Raw genomic sequence first — 19705 nt, 5'->3', positions numbered from 1 at the left:
CCAATTTATGGATGAGGATATTTTTAAGAGCAAGGGTAATGCCTAACTAAGAACAAACTACCAGGCACTAGCCTGCTACATCATTCTACAAGGATCTAAGTCCACCGGAGTGACACCGGGGCATCTAAAGCAAGTTTACATCCTATACTAAGGCCAACATACTCCATAGTATCAACAACATGCTCATTGTTTATAATACTAACAAATAATGATAAGACACATGCTTCTAAATATTTGAAAAAACCGAATTCTAACTATTTCAACATGCTTCAGACATTCCATCTCAATCTAAAGAAAGGTAAAACTGTAGCCTATATGTAGGCTAAACAAGTGCGCTCCAAATCACTGTGCCAAAGCTTTTCCCTTCTAAAATGCCTTGGAATGCTACCATGTTATCAAAAATAGAATCACGATGTCGATACAGTTGTTTAGACACTAATTTCATAATTTTTTGAGATGGACCAATATCAGGGTCTAAAACAGAAAATGTGGGACCCACTTACGAAATTCTGGATTTGACCCCCAAAATAGGTTCGAAACTTCATCCCAAGCTTATAAACTAGATTTATAACACAATTTGGGGTGGGAAATTATGTGGGACGAGCATGCAACCAAAACTCATAAATTCCAACTAAAAGACCCAAAAATGACAGCATCAAGATCAGCTAATTCCGAAAATATGAGACCCTTCCAACCCAAACAAATTATACTACGACGATTCTTGCGAAAAACCTCACAATCTAACCTAAAAAATTACTCAAAAAGGAGTTATATTGACCAAGATACACTCTTCTAAAATGCAATAAAATTTCATTTTAAAAAAGACTAAATCAGTAATTAAGCATGCATTTTTACCTCAAACGAACCTTCCCTTCACATATTTGAGATCACCATGAGATTCCTCATGAAATGCTCTTGAATTTAGATCCTTGAATCACCAAAATCGGGTTTATATAGGTCAAGAAATAATTTCTCAAAGTTCTTCAAAAACTCAATCCGAAAATAGACATTGCTGCAAATAAAATCATGATTTTTACCTGAATCGAATGCTCTAAATCAATTTTCAAGCTCTCCAATGCGTTCTCCATGAAAAATCTCACAGGTTTTCTTTTTGAATCACCCAATTTGGAGCCCTACTGCTCAACTTATGGGGTTTTAAAGTTGGAGAAAATATCCCAAAAAAGGAACTGCACCAGCTGCTGCCAAATTAGATTTTGGAAAATTCAAAATCTCCGATAGGATGCTCGAAATTTGTTCAAAATTAAATAAAAATAAACGAGATATGCTACCCATTAAATGCGATATTCTGAACTCAATGGAGCATTCAAAAATCCCATACGAGATCATTTTAATATAAAGAGGATCCCACATCCAAGAGCCATTTTAAGCCATATTCCATAACGGGCCTCGATATAAGTTCGGAAGCCTAGGAAAGTAAACGAAGGGTCGTTCTAGACCAAAATTGACATTACGGAACTAACTGCGCTGCCAAAATTTTCAATAGAGCGCATTTTTCAAGAATGTTGACCAAAGTCAACCATAGGCTAACTTTCAAAGTCAAAAGCGCCAAATGGCCCCAAACTCGTATAGATTGCCTCGATAGTCATTCCAATAGCGCTACCAGCCTAATTTGGTCATTCCAGAGCTGATGGAATCATCAGAATTTGAATTCGAGATCTCGTTCACCCAAAACTCAAAAAGTCGCAACTAAACCAACTTAGGCCTTCAAAATACCAAAATAGGCTCTGGACCTCTAAAAATTTAGCCAACACTTCTTCTAGACCAAAAACCATCACCGAAATCCAATGGAGTCGGTGGAATTCTATTCCGAGCATCAGAACTCCAAAAGTTGATCAAAGTCAAATCTTAGCCTAAAATTCCTTAATTTCTCAACTCAAGCCTCAAAATTTCGTTACAACTCCAAAACTGATTTTGTAAAGCCTCCCAAGCCATTTTTGACATTTTGGAGCTATTGGAATCAATGGAATTCCGTTCCGAGACCTGTAGCTCTGATTGACCTCAAATACCACTTTTTAATATTTAAAACTTATAAAAACTCAAAATTTCCAAAGACTTAACTTTTCATAGGATTTTCGAAAAATCTATACCCAGTACCAATCAGAAACGACTCAGAGCATCTATAGGGAGGGGTGGTCATTTTACAAAAATTTCAAAAATGACCTTCAGGGTCATTACAGTTACCTGGAAACAGGTTGGGACTGAGATGTCCGTTAAAAGTCTCGACGAATACCCAGAGTAATGTTGGTCAAAATGAGATAAGGTATGGAAGCGTGTTGGACCCTTGACTTTTATTCAAGTTAAGATATTATATTGTTATAATATTAAATTATTCAGGAAAGTTACTCAATTTTTGATATTATGATTGCTTTAGACATAACATATTCCCCTTTAAAAGAATTAATTTTACTTGTTAAACAAGATGATTATGCTATTATATATAAAAATATACCCACGCAGATTATCGATTTATCGAACTAGAGATTTTCTGGACCCCCTCTCCCCGTTGGTATCAGATCCATGATAGATATTAAACACATAGAAGTAGATATCTCTAAAAACATGTCCATATCCTCTTTAGACATCAAGATTAGGCAAGAAAATAATGTATCCAAATTCGATAGAGTAACTGAACAGTTAAGATGTAATAAAAATTTTAATAACATAGATATAGAATGAAGAAACAACCCTCTTTCAGTGACATAAAAATAGATAATACTTATTTATGGAAATTTAGAAAACATGTAAAAGATAGCCAAAGAGGCAAAGAAAAATGCAAAAAAATATTATTCTTACTCCAAAGAGATAATACTAATAGAGACGCTATTATTAGAACAGAAAAAATATTATCCGACTATGACAGGGTCATAGAGGACTAACTCATAATATAAAACTTATCAAAATTGAAATTGACACTCATCCTTCTAGTATAGGATAATGAAAAAACTACTGTCTTTTTCAGATATAAGATTAGACCACCATCTATATTGGACTTTTCAGAAAAATTTAAAAATTGCTAAAATAAAAGATAAAGCTTATAAATAATATTTAAAGGGATTAGATGTCCATATGAATGAGCAGATAAAAAGAACACAAAAAACTATACTCTCTAATAATGATGATATAATAAGAGAAAGAGATAATATAAAAGTACTTAAAAACTACTATTTCAAAAAGCACACAACTAGTTTAGGATAAAATGGACAACAAATCTCATTATATATTACTAAATGAGGAAGATTCTTTAAAAATAGAATAAGATCTGTATGAAATACAAAGAACGATAATTTATTTTGGAAAATTAATAATTAAAGAAATCCAGAATTTAAAAGATATACTAAATCAAAAAGAAATAAAAATTGAGAAAGAACCTATAAATAAAACCTTAGATATCAAAGGATCCCATATTTCAAAAAAAAATATCTGAACGATACGGAAAAAATAATTTAAAATGGTAAGCTCTAACTTAGAAAATTCTGAAATAGATCATCTTATAATAAATATAAAAGAGACCACTTTGAAAAATGAAGGTGATATGATAAACTTAAAAATAGATACTATCAAACCAGAAAACGTAGATTTTAATCCTAATATTACTAAACTCCCTACTTAGGCTGAAACTAGCCGAACAAGTTTTAATAGACCCACCAGGGCTTATGCAGGTGTAAATGTTGCATTAAGAACAAAAGATAGTCATACACCCATAGGATCAATGAAAAGTGAAGCGATTAATCCATTTGGAATATATTTAGACTTAGATTGTATTAATAATATTGAAGAAGCTATAGATAAATGGGAAACTTCCTTAAGGATAGCAGTAATGGTAAAAAAATAGATTATGACACCATTAAATATTTTATAGAACGAAGTCTATTAAATAGTGTGCTAAGATTTTGGTAAAACTTAAATGATACCACTAGAAATGATATTTTTCGCACTAATGATAAAATTGCTAATTTAATTACAAGAGCTACAGAAACTATAAGATTAGAATTTGCCGGAGAAGGTAATATTTTAAAAGACCCTGCAACGATCAAAAAATATGAAATGTCTTTGTTACAATTATAATTATGTGATATGTGTGAAATAGATAAATATATTTGTTTCTTTGAAGATTATTATTATTATGTGTATAATAGAGTAAAAACTATAGAAATGTATTTATCGATGTTTTTTACTAAGATTCCAGATCCTTGGGGAAAAAAATTAATAGATACCTATAATTCTGGAACAACAGATACTTTAGCAAAAAGAATAACTCGTTTAAAAGAAAAGCTTAGTACATGGTGTGCAGATGTCATATTAGCTAAAGCAACAAAAGAATTAAGAAAGAAAATAAGTCTATGTTGTGATAATCCTAAAATGCCTATAATGATTGGATGTGAAAGTCCCTATTATTATAAAAAGATTAAAAGAAAATATAAGAAAAAGAAACTCTTTAAGAAAAAATATTTTAAAAAGAGAAAGGCCAGATATTACAAAAAGAAAGGATATACTCGATATCAAAACCCTTTTACAAAAGAAAAAATCCAAAAGAATGCAGAAGTTACTACTGTAAAGAGATAGGACACTATGCCAATAGATGCCCAAAGAAATTTGCTAATAATAACAAGAAAATAGAAATCGATGAAGATATCGAAGAAATGATAAATTTAGAAGAATTTATACAACTAAATAATTTTGAAGAAGTTGAATCAGACGGTATAATTTTTATATTAACTGATATGGATTATTATTCTTCATCAGAAGAAGTCAGTCAAGATGAATAATGAAATAGAAACTGTCTATGATATAATAGAAGAAACGATAGAACAAGTTAGACAATATAAACAAGATATTTTTATTGATAAAAGAAAATTAAAGCAAATACAAAAAGAAAAGTTTTCTTTAACTAATTACTCAGGATTTGACGTAACTATACTTGAAAGAATTAGATTAAGAAAACGACAACATCATTTATTTTACGGATTAAATATCCAAGAAAGAGCACTAGAAGTTGTTATTAGAAGTAACAGAAACTTCTAATGCTCTTTTTTTGGATATTTAATACGTAAAATAAATGATGTTGTCGTTTTCTTAATCCGAATTTTTCAAGTATATTTACGTCAAATCCTGAGTAATTAGTTAAAAAAAACTTTTTTTTGTATTTATTTTAATTTTTTTTTATCAATAAAAATATCTTGTTTATCTTCTCCAACTTGTTCTATCGTTTCTTCTATTATATCCTGGACAGTTTCTATTTCATTATTCATCTTGACTGTCTTCTTATGACGAATAATAATAATCCGTATTAGTTAATATTAAAATTGTATCGTCTGATTCAACTTCTTCAAAAGTATTGAGTGTATAAATTCTTCTGAATTTATCATTTCTTCGATATTTTCATCGATTTCTATTTTCTTGTTATTATTAAGAAATTTCTTTGGGCATCTATTGGCATAAGTCCTATCTCTTTACAATAGTAACATCTGCATTCTTTTGGATTTTTTCTTTTATTATTTCTTTTGTAAAAAGGTTTTTGATATCGAGTATATCCTTTTCTTTCTTAATCCTTTTGTTCCTTTAGCTAATATAACATCTGCACACCATTTTGTAAGCTTATCTTTTAAATGAGTTATTCTTTTTCCTAAACTATCAGCTGTACCGGGGTTATAAGTATCTATTAACTTTTTACCCCAAGAGTCTGGGATTTTAGTAAAAAACATTGGTAAATAAATTTCTGTATTTTTTACTCTGTTATAAACATAGTAATAATAATCTTGAAAGACACAAATATATTTATCTATTTCACATATATTACATAATGAAAACTTTTTCTTATCAATATTTTCTAAAGTAAAAAAATAAATAAAATATTCCTAATCATTTTTCTAAATTAAATTTAAGTACTATCTTCGGATAGGCTCTGAGGGATGCTTAACACCTTCCTCTCGATTAAACCACAACCCTTACCTAGAATCTCACTGATTTCGCAAATTAAAACAGAGTTTACATTTATATTTTTAAAAAATAATTTTCCTAATATTTTCCTTAAAATTATGTAGCGACTCTAAACATTTTTCAAAATTATAGGCATAACCATTTATGTTGCGAACTATTTCGACCAGTTCGAAAATGATGTGCGACAGCTTGACGACTCTGCTGGAGAAACGCCATGTACTTGTCATTTTAGATTTTAACCTTAGTAAAATTTAGTTTTAGAATTAAGGGATATTTTTTTATTATCTGTCTATTATTTTCTTTAATTATTTTATCGTAATTTATCACTCTTTATTTGAAAGGACGCAAGCCAAATCCAAACTTTTGCTCCTTATTTGTTTGAAAACACTACATGTCACTGCATTTCCTACACTGTTATTTGAATTTTCTATTGAGTCTTTGGTCGTACACATACACACTGTGGTTCATGCGGGGAGTGTCTCACACTCCCTCATACCTTCTTTTGGATTCCTTAGTTTCAGAGTTGGCGTAATAAGGTTAGTGTGCCTTCTCATAAACATTCAGTCTCACTCTTGAACATCTAGGAAAAATCTTACTCTAGAAAATATGTCATGATGCATACATCTTAGGCGAAGCGATTCAAGGCATCTTCTTCGCAATTAGGAAAGCCACACTTTGTCCAAACTAAAACACATGATGCATTTGGAGTAAACATAGAGCCCGTTTGGATTGGCTTAAAAAAAGTAACTTTTATGTATGAAGTGCTTTTAGAACTTTGAAGTGCTGAAAGTTATTTTTATAAATAAGCAGTTGAGTGTTTGGATAAAAGTGCTTATGATGTGAATTTTAGGGTTAAAAGAATAAAAAAAAGGTAGTTTGGACATTTAGTTAAAATACAAAGGATATAAAAGTAATTTCCATGGTCAAAGAAAATGACTTTAAGCACTTTGGAAAAAAAAAGTTAGGAATTCTAACTTTTCATTTTTGACTGACTTTAAGAACTTTATGGCTTAAAGTCAGCATTAGGCAAACACGTCTAAAAGCTAAAAAGGGGCTTTAAGTTGGTTTTGACCAACTTAAAGCCAATCCAAACGGGCTCATACTTATCGTACCCCCTGCCTTTCTTTTATATGAATATCAATCAAAACCTCCCAAATATTCAAATGGTTATTTTAGCCCCCCACATCTTACAAAATTAGTGGCGAAACATTCATAGGTCACACAGACAAGGCATTTAGGTGCATTGTTGTTGCTCATGGGAATTCGAGCCAACAAAATCCTCACTACTCTACTGATGGAGTTCTAGGATCCAAACACAGTGACCTTTAAATTCTTGGATTTTGAGATCACTCCTATATTGGAGGAGTTCAGTAATTTTATAGAATTATCGATAACAAGAAAAAAACCAGTATGTACATCAACCATAAGTGCAAGAGATTTCCTTGGGCTTTTAGGGTTGCATGTCTTTCCATCACTAAGGAATGTGGAAAATGTAAAGGTAAAGTTGAAATATCTTTTCAAAAGATTTTTTCATCTCCAGAGCTTCGATAAACACCAAGAAGAATTTGCTTGCACCCGTAGGCAATGGATGCACATGCGGCCAAGGAACTTTGTGATCATCTTTTTGGGAGCCATGGTCTTCCCAATGAGATTTCACTCAGTAAACATTAGATTTTGTCGATAGTGATGGGCCTCTTTGTAGTGTTGCATTCCTTGGTGCATATGATTCTTGTCGAGGTATTTCGATCATTTTCAGCATGCATGAGGGGACACAATTTCTTTGGGGGTTGTAATTTGTTACAGGTCTAGTCAATAGAGCACTTCTATAGATGACAATCACAAATGGACTATACTATAGACGTATGTAGCAAGATCTAGAGCCACAATGATCGTCTTAGTTATTGGAGCACACCTATAGGAGAAGAAAAGTGGCATTTATTTCTCAAAATATGGCGGACATTTGAAATGAGGAGAAAATGGCTCATATGGAACAAGAGTTTAAGATCCTGAGGGAGGAATTGCGTCAAATGTGAGACTTGGCCAAACTTTTGGCTACTACCTTCCCAACTTTCAAGGCACCCCCCTACTTTCCAAGAATTGACTTGCCTTCCAACGATTTACCAAATGTGCCTAAACAAATCCATTATGCTCCTGCTCATGGTCAAGCCCCACTAACTCCTCTATCTGTAATCCAGCAACACGTCTGATATTTGGGACACACATTACCGCTCCTTATGATCCACAAATGCCACTTGTATATGATATTAAATCTCCTATTTTCATGACACTGGCTATGGTCAAGGACCCATATAAGGTTGATCAATATGCAGAGATAGAGAAGGATGCCCGATTGAAAGAAAATGAGTCGATAGATGTCCAACTTCATGGTCTAAGAAAGGCGTTGAAAAACTTGCAAGTCACTAGGGGAACAGATTACCTAGATTACGATGACTTATGTATCCACCTAGACATTGGCATGCCGGTAGGATACCACCAAAGTTTGACATATTTGATGGAAAGGGCGACCCTCACGCACATATGAGGGCATACTGTGACACGTTAGTCGGTGTAAAGAGAAATGAGAAGCTAAGAATGAAGTTTTTCATTCAAAGTCTGTCTGGAGAAGCATTGACTTAGTATACATGCCAAGATCCTTCTAAATGGCATAACTGCTAGGAAATGGATGACGATTTCATAAATAGCTTTAGATTTAATACTGTAATCACTGCAGACGGGATCTTATTGGCCAACATACATAAGAAACCATCTGAGGACTTCCAGGAGTATGCACGACATTGGAGAATCGAGGCTGCCAAGGTTCAACCACCACTGGATGAGAGTGATCTCTCAAAGTACTTTATTAGAGCTCATGAAGGTATCTACTTTGACAAGATAATGTTGATGATGGGCCAAAAGTTTGCAAAATTGGTCAAGATGGGAGATTTTATAGAGAAAGGCATCAAATCAGGTAAATTCAATCCATGGCTGCATTGCAAGCTATAATCAAGTCCATACAATCAGGCTCCATTGGTGGCATCAAGAAGAAAAAGAAGGATGTTTTGGTTGTCACTTACCAGCACGGAGGACTATCCCACTGATACCCAATAATCCTTAAATTGTTGCATATACTCCATATGTCTCGTACCCAGTATATAATACCCAAACACACTATAATCCACTCCGAGCACCAGTATACCAAAATCCACCAAGACCACATATTTCAGTCCAAGCACCAATCCACTAAAATAGACCAGCATATGGACTAAGACTACGTCCAAATCTTGAAGCTAGACATACTCGCACCTACACACCCATTGACGAACCTTATGCCTAATTGTTTGAAAGGATGATGATAGTAAGAGTGCTACAGCCGGTTGAAGGAAAACTCCCTGATCCAATCCCCCACAAATTTGATGGAAACAAGAGATGCCCTTACCACTCGAGAATCCATGTACATGACACAGAAGATTGTTATGGCTTGAAGAACCAAGTTGAGTCTCTAATCGGAAAAGGAATAATAAAATGCAATCCAACACCTCCAAATGTAAACAATAACCCTTTTCCAAATCATGAGAATTTAGAAGTCAACATGATTACTCTAGAAGAAGAGTACAACTTGGAAGAAAGTATCGCGCCTATTTGGAATATCGAAGAAGTTGCCACTACATCTCCAGCGCAACTACTTATCAATGTTTAACTGAGGGAATATCTAATGGTCCAAACATATCTCCCAAGAGTTGTAGTGACCACTACGATTACTAGAAAGCCTGCGTATGACACCAAAGGAGTCCCATGGGACTATAAAACAGAAGCCAAGGGCAAGATGATTGACACTGTTGTGGCTCATGGAATGACTAGGTCGGGAAGGTGCTATGCTCCAGAGGATCTGAATTAAGTAGTTCTTGGGAAGGAATAGAATCAGAAAAGGAATGTTACCGATGCTGAAGTCACTAAATTTTGGAAGAAGATACAGCCAAAAGTGTATTCAGTCGAAGAGAAACTGAAGAAAATGTCGGCTCACATATTCATAATGTCTTTACTAATGAGTTTTGAGGCACATAGGAATGCTTTGATGAAAGTGTTAAATGGTGTTTGCATTCCAAAAGAGACCACAAGTGAAACCTTAGCTACAACAATTAGACGAATGGTGGAAAGCTAACAAAATCTCTATCCATGATGCTAAGCTACCGGCAGAAGGGACTGGACACAACAAAGCACTTTATATCTCGGTCAATTATTGTGATAAGATTATTACCCAAGTTCTGATTGATGGTGGTTCTAGATGTAACATCTACACTTTTATAACTCTGAGATTTTAGGCTTGAATATGGGAGATGTAGAGGAATGTCGTGTGAAAGTTAGAGCTTTTAGTGGAGCGCAGAGAAGCGTCATTGGAAAAATCTATCTCACATTGCAAGTGTGGCCAACAGAATTCCCTGTCCTATTTCAAGTGATGGATATGTCATCCAACTACAACCTATTATTGGGAAGACAATGGGTCCATATTGAAAAAGCAGTTCCTTTGACTCTTCATCAGTGTGTAAAGTTTGAGTGGGGTGATACAAAAGTTACCATTCATAGGGAGCTCAATGGATTTTTCGGCAACCGACTTCTTTAACTTAACCTATATTGGATTTTGGACTTGCTTGGACTTAACATCCACTACAACAGACGTTTCCGAACCATTATGAACAAGAATACGTCCATCATTATAATCAACCAAACTCACACCTAAACGTGCCAATCTATGAACATCTCTAATCAATTCTTTCTTATGTTCTTTAACATGTGCCACACTACTCATGAACAATCTACTTAGTGCATTGGCAACCCATTAGCTTTGCCTGGCTGATCCAAAACACACTCATATCATAATCTTTCAATAATTCAAGCTATCTCCTTTGCCGAAGGTTCAAGTCATTTTTATTAAACATATATTTTAAACTCTTATGGTCGGTGAACACATCCACATGGACACCATAAAGATAGTGCCTCCAAATTTTCAAAGCAAACACAACCGCTGCTAGTTCAAGATCATGAGTTGGATAGTTCTGTTCATGCACCTTAAGTTTCCTAGAAGCGTAGGATATTACTTTATCATGTTGTATCAATACACAACCAAGAACAACCCTTGAAACATTAAAATATACCACAAAACCATAGGACCCTTCTAGCAAGGTCAAGATAGGAGTGGTAGTGAGATGATCCTTCAAATTTTGAAAACTCTTTTCACATGCTTCAGACTATTGAAACTTCACCTTTCTTTGAGTCAACTTGGTCAAAGGTGATGAGATTGATGAAAACCCTTCCATAAATCTCCTATAATATCCAGCTAGGCCCAAAAAACTCCTAATATTTGAAGGAGATGACGGTCTAGGCCAATTCTTAACCGCTTCAGTTTTCTTAGGATCAACCATAATCCCTTAATGGAACACAATGTGACAAAGAAAGGCCACCTCCCTTAACCAAAACTCATATTTGCTGAACTTTGCAAATAGTTATTTGTCTCTTAGAGTTTGCAACACAATCCTCAAGTGACTTGCATGCTCCTTCCTCATTTCGAGAGTAAACCAAAATGTCGTCGATGAATATAATCATGAACATATCTAGGTATTGCTTGAACTCCCTATTAATTAAGTCAATGAAAGTCGCGGGAGCATTAATCAAACCAAATGACATGACTAGAAACTCATAATGGCCATACCTCGTCCGAAATATTGTTTTAGGAATGTCACACTCCATCACCCTAAATTAGTGGTAACTAAAATAAAGGTCTATTTTGGAGAAATAACTTGCCCCTTGCAATTGATCAAACATGTCATCTATTCTTGGAAGTGGATACTTATTCTTGATGGTTTCCTTATTTAATTATGATAATGAATGCACATACATAGTGAACCATCTTTGTTTCTAAAAAAAATATAGGAGCACCCCATGAGGATATACTTAGCCGAAGAAAACCCTTGTCTAACAAGTCTTTCAATTGATCCTTCAACTCATTTAATTCCACCAGAGCCACTCGGTAAGTAGGAATACAAACAGGTTCTGTATTCGAAAGAAGGTCTATGCCAAAATCAATCTCCCTTTTGGGAGGGATTTCGGGTAGATAATCGGGAAATACATCCAGAAATGCATTTACAATAGGGAAGGGGATTCAAAACTTTTTTCCCTAACTCTCACAAGATTATAAATACAACCCTTGGAAATTATTTTCTGAATTTTAAGGCACAAACTGAATTAACCATTAAACACAGAGTTGCTACCCTTCCATTCTAGGAATGGCCCATTCAGGAATTAAAACTTCACCACTCGAGTTCTATAATCAATAGAAGCATAACATTCATATAGCCAATTCATACCAAGGATAACATCAAAATTAGTCATCTCAAGCTTAACTAGGTCACATAGGGTAAATTTATGGAAAATAGCAATCAGACAACTTCTATAGACTTTTTTACCCATAATCGACTCACTTACAGGAGTATAAATGGAGAAAGACTCTAACAATTTCTTAGGACTGACATCAAATCTCATGGACACATAAGGGGAAACAAAAGACAAGTTTGCACCCGGATCAAGCAAAGCATAAATATCATAGTGAAAGACCCGTAACATACCGGTAATAACATAGAGAGTCTCCTCCACCTCTTGCCTACCATGGAGGGCATAGAACCTATTATTGCGTTGACCACCCTTTGGTTACCCTTGGCCACCTTGAGTAACTTGGCCTTTAGGAAGGCCATTTTTGACCTTACATTTCTTAGCATGATGACCTGTCTTACCACACCAGTAGCACACATTCAACCCGGCTAGGTATTCACCCTTGTGGTTCCTACCACAGTTATTGCATGTGGGAGTAACTTGTCCTATGGAAGCACCTCTTTGAGGTTTAGGGTTGGTCACCCTATATTTATCAAACCTTGGAGTAGTAGCATTATAAGACCCTTGGCCGGATTACTTTTTGCAAAACCGAGGACATCCACCACTTTCGGACTTAGCATGAGAGAATTCACTATCATCGGTCCTTGGCCTCTTAAACTCCCTATTATTCACCTTTAGCTTCTCACTTTATACTTACTCCGCATAGGTTATGAGTTAAAATATATCTATCTCTTGAATCAATATTGTCGTGGTGCATTCTGTTGTAACCATGTCTGACACACCCGATACGAACTTGCTCGTATGAGCTCTTGAGTCGGCAACCATGAATAGAGCATATTTTGACAATTAAGAAAACTTGATGGAATACTCTCTCACACTCATACCGCCTTTATTAAGGTTGATAAACTCTTGCACCTTCTCCTCGCTCAACTATAGTGGGAAAAAGAGATCAAGGAACACCCCTTTTAACTCCTCCCAAATCACGGGCTCCGCCACTTTATCCCTCTCAAATTTCCATTGATCAAACCAAATTTGAGAAACACCCCTCAATTGGTACATAGCCAATTCTTCCCTTTCAACCAGCCTAATCCCTATGATCTCAATAATCTTATGGATGCTATCAACAAAATCATCAACTTTAGAACCCCAAAACCCCGGTGGATTCATCCTCATGAAATCAGAAACCCTTATTACCACCGTCTTGCATTTGTATTCACGGGAGCAACATCTTCATGATTTACTTGAGCTATAACAACTTTAGCAAGTACTTGAAAAGCTATTCAGAACTTGACATTGGAAAATTGATCATTCAAAGGATCATTCGGAGCTTGTTGCTCCTCTTCAACCACGTTCCTTCTAGCGGGGTATCTTCGTGGAGGCATATTCTAAAAATTGCAAAGAACAAGTGTTAGAGGGAAAAAACTTAACCACTCTACCACAGGGCATATATCATGAAAGAAGTAAGACGTTTACTAAGAAGTTTTGTAGCCTCCTATTCATGGATGTGGTACGCTTCACACTAATGAATAATACTCTACCTAATGCAGCATGTTAGACTCCCTAGGACTCTTTTAAACCTTATGTTCTAATACCAAGTTTGTCATGACCCGACCTAGGGCATAGTCATAACACAACGATAGGGATGTGAGGGACCCTAACCATAAGCCATCTTAGAATACATAGCATACATATGGTAAAGAAAAATATAATGATGAGGGGAAGTAATCATTAAGTATGGAATGGGACTAAGGTAAATCAACTCTATAAAGTCCAATCTGGACAACAACAATGAGTATCGCCTAAACATACCTCTAGTCTATTCTTTGACGGGGGCTTACAACAAGCTCCGAGCTCACCCTAACAATAGAAGAAAGTGAAAAATAATAGTAACATGAATAAAAGTCCTGTCCTCGATAGAATGAGGATTCACCAACATCTTGGAAATCTAAAGAAATCTCTAGCCATAAGAAGGATGATCGTGAGTGTCATCCGTCCCTACATTATGAGACAATGTAGGTAAAATATATGTTAGTATATTTGATTGTACTAAGTATGTGAGGTATACATGAACAAGTAAAAGAACATAATCAATATTCCATAAGATGCATAACCAATCATAACAAACTTGAGTATAGCTTAAAAGCAATTAAAAACATATGAAACTATTTGTTAATGCATATCATGAAACTTTATCATAAACTCATAACTTGACATCTCATAACTTAACTCAAACTTGTGTGGGATAGGTTCATTACCTGACAACTAAGACCATGTGAGCTACTACATGGAATACGATGACTCCTACACCGAGACAGGATAATAACTCTTGCATCAAAATAGGGGAGGCTACCTTGCCAGGGCATACTTCAAAAGTAACTATTCAACTGGGCTATATGGATCCACTAGTTAGGCCATGAAGGCAACCTACGTGGGCAATGTAGTTTGGGACTTTTGGTTGCTACTAGGATTCCCTTGGCTAACTAAATGTGTTATCGGGCTGAACTCCACCTAGAAGCCCTCTCGGTGCTTATTAAATATCCTAATGAAAATTCATAAATATGATCATAACATAGTAGGGAAAGATAGAAACTGCCTATTAATCCATCTTTAAAACATATTAGGAATAGTTCATCTACTTAGTGATTCATAAGAATCTATAACTTTGATAATAATTATCCTTATCACCATCTTTAAATTATCTTCTGATCTTAACTCTGATCATCATCATAACTTTAACTTTAGAATCATGAATCTCAACTATAACTCATATAAAACTTTCATTGAAAATAATTTAACTCATGATCAACTGATAAACTCATCTTAACTTCATAATCATAGCTTGAAAATATAGCTTTATGCATGGGCATCAATAATTCAACTTGAAATCAGGAAATTTATATGAGAACATGTATATAAAGATCACTGATAATATTTAAAAAGTGAAATCAAACCAGCCCAATGCAATTCATCAAAACTAGGGTTCATAATCAATTGGAAATTGGATGAAAACTTGAGGAATCTTCAGGACTTTATGGGTGAAAAGAGCTCATGAATCAATTCTCACATACATTGCTTGAATTCACTAAGAATTAAAGAAGAAACTTTGTAGAAATCTGAAAACCCTAGCTTTAGCTTGAAGAGGAAACCTTGAAAGACTTTATTCTTGCCTTAGAAAATTTTAGGAGAATGAATTGAATAGGAGGGGAATTTGAAGAATTGAATATTTATAGACTTTGAACTTGGCCATAAAAGTGTCTAGGTTCATTGAACCAAACTTTGGAAAAGACACAATTACCCTTTATTAAATTTGGAAAATTGGCTTGACGTATCCATTTCTATGGGTCATCGAAGTGTTGATGAGTCATTTACATGACTCATCCTGCAGGTCTGAGAAAAGTATTAAAAATCATGTCTCTGAAGTTTGGGAAGGGGCAAGGTTTACAGCCCATCATCTTATCTACAGTTCATCCTATTGGCTCATCCTGCAGGTCCTAAAAACCTGCAAATTATAAGTCTATGAAGTTTTGTGACGGGTGGTTCTTACGACCCATCATAGCTTCTACGAGTTGTCATGTCAAGTCTTAGACTTGTCCTTGAGGGACTTCTAGAGCTTAGCCTCATAACTTTTCCTACGAGTTGTGTCTATGGATCATCTAAGTGAGAATGGGTCATCAACATAAGTCGTAAGACCTCCCTTTAAGTTTGGTCAAGACTACCAATAATGAATCCCTCCACGACTTATTTCTACGGGTCGTTCAAACTCCTACAACTCATAGAGACAGTCGTAAACTTGAGTTCAGCTCAAGATTTGAGAATTTTTTTCCTTTGTTCTAATTTTCTGACTTATGGGGTCTTACACGGAGGAACGTCAAAAGTCTTTTGATAAAATCAAAGAATACTTATCCAATCCGCTAGTATTGGTACCACTTGAGCCTAAAAGGTCATTTCTACTATATTTGTCTATCATGGATAATGCATTTGGATACATATTGGGACAACATGACGAGATAGGTAGAAGAGAGCAAGCTATTTACTGCTTGATCAAGAAGTTCACACCATATGAGGCAAGATATACCTTGTTGGAACAAACGTATTGCGCTTCGATTTGTATCGCGCAAAAATTTAGGCATTACCTGTCTGCATACACCATGTGCTTGATGTGAAGAATTGATCCACTCAAGTACATCTTTCAAAAGCCAATTCCTATGGGTAAATTGGCAAAGTGGCAAATTTTGTTGAGCGAGTTAGACATTATGTATATGACACAAAAAGCCATCAAAGGACAAGCCTTGGCTGATCACCTCGCAGAAAATCCAGTAAATCAAGATTACGAGCTGCTCAAAACCTACTTCCCTGATAAAGAAGAGTTGTTTGTTGGAGAAGACATATCAGAGTCATACGATGGGTGGAGGATGTTTTTTGATGGAGCATCAAATTCAAAAGGAGTCAGAATATGAGCAGTCTTAATTTCATAAACAGGTCAATATTATCAAATCTCAGCCAAGATTAGTTTTTATTGTACAAATATCATGACAGAGTATGAATCTTATATTCTCGGACTTAGGATGGCCCTAGACTTGAACATAAAAGAACTCTTGGTCATAGGCAATTCTGACTTATTGGTTTATGAGGTGCAAAGATAATGGGCCACTAAGAATGTAAAGATCCTTCCTTATTTGCATTGCATAAAGGAGTTGAGTAGGAGATTTTTACAAGGATTGAATTAAATCATTTCCCTCGAACTCAAAAAGAGTTTATCGATGCTTTGGCAACATTATCCTCAATGATTCAACATCCGAACAAGAATTACATCGACCCTATTGAAGTACAGTTACATGATCGAAATGTATATTATTTTCATATTAATGAGGAATTAGATGGAAGACCATGTTACTATGGCATCAAGAGATTGATAGAAGCACGAGAATACCCCAAAAATGCCACAAATAAGCAAAAACAAACTTTAAGAAGAATATGACCAATCATTTCTTTCTTAATGGAGAAATCCTACATAGGAGTACTCTAGATTTAGGGTTGTTGAGATGTGTTGACACCAAAGAAGCGACAAGGATTTTAGAGGAAATATATGCAAGAACATGTGGACCTCACATGAATGGGTTCACTCTGGCAAAGAAGATCTTAAGAGCTGGATATTTTTCGATGACCATGGAGAGATATAACATTTGATCCATGCAGAAGTGTCACCAATGCCAAGTGCATGGAGATTTATACAAGTTCCACCAAATGATCTCAATGTTATGGGTTCCTCTTGGACATTTGCCACTTGGGGCATGGATGTAATTATACCCAAAGAGCCTCCTGCATCAAATGGACATCATTTCATCCTTATAGATATCGATTATTAAACAAAATGGTCAAAGCTTCGACATACAAGGTAGTAACTACGAAGGTAGTGGCAGACTTTTTTCACAACAATATAGTTTGTCGATTTGTGATTCTAGAATCACTTATAACAAATAATGCGACCAATCTCAACAACAATCTTATGAAGGAAATTTATGAAGGATTTAAGATTGCTCATCGAAATTCCACAGCTTATCGACCACAAATGAATGAAGCAGTAAAAGCTACAAATAATAATATCGAGAAAATTTTAAGGAAGATAGTGGTTAGTCACAGGCAATAGCACGAGAAGCTACCATATACTTTTCTCGGTTATCGCACCACAATCAGAACATCTATTGAGGTAACTCTTTATAAGTTAGTTTATGGTTCAGAAGTAGTAATACATGCTGAAGTGGAAATACCATCTTTAAGGATTATTCAAGAGGTTGGTTTAGATGATGTGGAATGGATTTACAGCAGAATTAAATAGTTGATGCTCATTGATGAGAAAAAAATGGACGAAATTTGTCATGGTAAACTCTATCAGAAAAGAATGGCCAAAGCATTCAACAGGAAAGTCAAACCTCAGTAGTTCACATCGAGACAATTTGTATTGAAGAAGATATTGCCTTACCAAGGAGAAGATAAAGGGAAATTTACACTAAACTAGCAAGGTCCTCACATGGTTCACAGAGTGCTCTCTAGAGGAACAGTTATCTTGGAAAAAATTGACAGCACAATGAGCACGAAGCCAATCAATTCAGACGCTAGCAAGAAGTACTACATCTGAAGACATCAAGACAAGCTTTCATTTTTGTACTCTTTCATTCTATGTAACAGAACTACGTCTCAAGCTAACCTCCCACAGTGGGGTATGTAGGCAACCTATATCGGATCCAGTCTCCCTTAGAAAATCTGTAAACATCATTTCTATATATTCAGAACAATGCTCGACCTGACTTTCCTTGGCGGGATACGTAGGCAATCCCTGTCGGATTCGGTCCCTTAATATTTTCACTTTTCTATTGTACTTGAACTACATACTGATTTGACTCTAATTGGATACGTAAGTAGCCTGAGTCAGGCCAGGTCATTGCATTATTTTACTTTCCTATTGTACTCGAACTACATCCTAACCTAATTCTACTTGGATACATAGGCAGCTTAAGTCATGCTCGGTCATTGTTTTGCATAATGTTCACTTTTTATCCTCGAACTATGTAAAGACCTAATTCCCATTTGGAGATACGTATGCAACCTTAAAGGTTCGATCATACCTATAGGAAACCCTCCTTTATTTAAATCATTAGAACATGAAGGATCTCGCGAACAAGTCAAGAGAAGCATCATCCGAAGATAAGACTACGAGAAAGATTATATTTGTTTAAGAGATTTCCTTTTAAATCTTTGAAGGTACTCTCAAGATTCAGATCAAAATACAAAAGATAAAAGGTCCCATAGGATAAACAGGATAGTTTGCTTTCATCAAATAAGTTCCATCAATTGGAGAATACCGTCTAATTGCGTCAAATAAGCTCCCTCAATTGGAGAATGTCTTCTTACACCATCAAAATCCACCGTCAAGAGGTTGTACATAGCAAACGTCATTCAAACTCTACCGTCTGGAGGCTGTACATAGAAAACACCATTCAAACTCCACTGTCTAGAGGTTGTATATAGCAAACATCGTTCAAATACACTGTCTGGAGGCTATACATATCAAACACCATTCAAAATCCATCGTTAGGAGGCTGTACATATCAAACACCATTCAAACTCCACTGTATGGAGGATGTGTATAGAAAACCTCATCAAAGCTCCACCAATCAGGAGCATGCATACAACATCATCGTACATCTATGATTAAATTCTATATTACAAGCTTTCTGTCGTTAGATACAGACTTTACATTGCAGTCGCCCTATTAGTCAGAGGTTTTACGTTACAATCTTTATACCCCTACATACAAGTGTTACATTAAAAGCTTTACACCACCAGATACAGGCATTACATAACAAGC

The sequence above is a fragment of the Solanum dulcamara genome, chromosome 6 (assembly GCF_947179165.1).
Source record: "Solanum dulcamara chromosome 6, daSolDulc1.2, whole genome shotgun sequence".
NCBI classification, from domain to species: Eukaryota; Viridiplantae; Streptophyta; class Magnoliopsida; order Solanales; family Solanaceae; genus Solanum; species Solanum dulcamara.
This window is presented reverse-complemented; position numbering follows the sequence as displayed.